The sequence below is a fragment of the Branchiostoma floridae genome, chromosome 7 (assembly GCF_000003815.2).
Source record: "Branchiostoma floridae strain S238N-H82 chromosome 7, Bfl_VNyyK, whole genome shotgun sequence".
NCBI classification, from domain to species: Eukaryota; Metazoa; Chordata; class Leptocardii; order Amphioxiformes; family Branchiostomatidae; genus Branchiostoma; species Branchiostoma floridae.
The window spans coordinates 19,558,329-19,560,931 of NC_049985.1; the positions used below are offsets into that span (position 1 = coordinate 19,558,329).

Genomic DNA, 2,603 nt, shown 5'->3' on the forward strand with positions numbered 1-2,603 from the left:
AATGCGGTCGACAGTGAATCCGATTATGCTTGCCACAACGCCGAAAATGCCTGTAGCGAGGCCGAATATTTCGAGTCCCGTAAACCGCTGGAACAAAACAATTAGAGGCTTAAAGTGCTTGTGGCAACAATAACACAGAAATGTAACATTCATTGATTTTATTTTGGCATTATCAGTATTATTTAAAGATAACATACAAATACATAATTTACATATTCATATACATACATCTTCTTGGTTGCTAATAAGAACGTTACTCTCAGAAGCGGCGAAACCAATATCTTTCAAGTGTTTGTAATCAAGACTTTGATTGTGACATCATTAAAGGCATTGAAATCAATTAACTTTATTATTATTATTATTATTATTATGTTTTATAAGATTCAAAGGTCACTGATGATACACCGAGCCTAATATTTCTTACAGACTTGAATGCTCCATAAATAGTAATCTTTATGCTTTACGTTAGCAGTAAACGTTGCATTTTCGTATTGATTGGCGTAACAAGCCCTTGTTATCATTATTTTACTCTTGGTTTAATACATGGACCAACGAACAAGAATGCAAGTCTTTGATTGAATATCTAAAATAACTGTAGGTAATCGATCACCTTTATTCTCTCATGCATCGCAACCGCTGATCCTGAAACACAACAGATTGGAAATAATTATTTTATCTGTTGTTCACTTATGGTTATTAAGTATTCAAAGTATCTACATAAGAATAATATAGAAAAGAATATAGAAACGTTTAATGTCGTCCAATATCGCTAAATTCACAAAGCAACAGTTTCGATTCTTCCAAATTGCAACTTTTAAATTGAATGTGAAATGAAACTACCTCCACACGATTGACCTTGTGTAATTACCACTGTTTCTAAACATAAAATTCCATTAAGGTCATGGAGTTTCATGTTCATGCCTCGTCTTTGATAAGCTCTAAAAAGCATAAACACTACCTACTGAATAAGTTCAAATGCATTTGCCAGATAAAATCATGCAATGATTGTACCTGTAATGTCTCGTTTGTAGGAAGTAACATCACAGCTCCAGATACCATCGGAGTCACGGACAATCTCAGAACCAGGAAGACAGTCAACATGATAGCAGAGACGGTCTGGCGCTTGACAGATGCAGTTGTCATGATCAGATGACCCCCACTGCTCTTCTTTCTATAAGGCAACAGAGTTGTTTTGGAAAGCAAGTTTGTAATCCACGAGTATTATGTTAAATACACATCCATAACAGCTGCTGTTATCAACTGCTATTACCTTCGTCAAAAGTTTATGTTTTGAGCTTGTGCTTTTCTGTGTGTGTGTGTGTGTGTGTGTGTGTGTGTGTGTGTGTGTGTGTGTCAACAGCATGATTCGAGAGGCCTAGAATAGATCCTAATAATATTTGGTAGGTGAGTATGGGTAACGAAAACGAAGGTCAAGTTCGATAACGGCTCCCCTAGCGGCTTACTAAGGTACTGCAACGGAGCTTCCTTATTTTTATCTCGTGTTCAGAACACGATGTGTTCGATTTGAGTGGAGGATAGCCCTAAGGATAGAGAGTAAGTGCTGTGAGTTTGGACCCCCTAGCGGATTTTTTTGAACTGCAAGCGTCGATTTCCTTCCAAACTTTGGACGAGAATAACTCGAGAACGTGTTGACGGATCGTCATGATTTTAGGTATGTAAATAGCCAACAAGCTAACTTACATAAAAAATACTCATTATGCAAATCATAACAAAGAAGCAAACATTTCTACTCAAATCACAAAACCCAATTATCATCAAAATGTGTTTTTATTACCCAGTATAAAGCTTTCTTCGATCAATATTGACCATGGTAAATTGTTTATTGATATCAGCCCTACAGCGTCGACTGTGGCTAAACAGTCCTATACGAGAATGACAGTCTCTGCCGCATAGGGCACATCTGTAAGCTGACTCAGGTCTTTTGCAGAGGTTTTTTTTTCGCAGGATCCACGTTTCTTCTGCCATGTGCATTAGTCTCGTTTCTCCTGATTTTTATTACCTACTGTCTCAAAAAAAGAAGTCAACTCCCAGTAATGTGCCTAGAAACATATGATAGGTGTATTGAACGGGTACATGTTGCCTTGGTACTGTTTGTACCCATGTTATTAGCCTATCGGCATTGATTTGCAAATAAAGTAATTGATAAATAGTAATTCTTTACTGTTTCCTTGCTATATGTAATTAAATTTTTAAAGTACCTGATGGCCTTCACAGCCTTGCTTTTTGGTCAGTCCGTCATCAGATTGTTCGGGGATATCAAGAGCATCTTCTCCTTCTACAATAGTACGAATCACAGTATGTTGACATATTCAATTACCCTACATTCAGAACCAAAGATTTAAAAAAAAGGACAAAAATCATTACAAACGTAAAATTTAATCATATCTAATTATGTCTGACAGGGGGATCCTATGTTTAGTATTCGATTGTACAATGTCAATTCAAAAACTATTTTCTCAGACTTACTTCCTGTATTGGTCAGAGCGATACAGTTGATGTCCTCCACTCTTTCAGGAACGTCTTTTTGGTCCTTCTTGTTATCAACTGCAGCTGTATGTGGAATACAGTACGTCTAGTATTTC

The 2,603-nt window shown here is 36.7% G+C and overlaps 1 long non-coding RNA gene across 1 annotated transcript; it reads right to left on the minus strand.

The window, feature by feature from the left end:
- Nucleotides 1–2: 2 nt before the first annotated feature.
- Nucleotides 3–2,600, minus strand: LOC118420354. The gene is made up of 5 exons (XR_004831732.1): nucleotides 2,488–2,600; nucleotides 2,220–2,296; nucleotides 1,012–1,171; nucleotides 611–642; nucleotides 3–87 (listed from the first exon to the last, which is right to left on the minus strand). It is a non-coding gene; the product is annotated as an uncharacterized LOC118420354 (long non-coding RNA).
- Nucleotides 2,601–2,603: the final 3 nt, after the last annotated feature.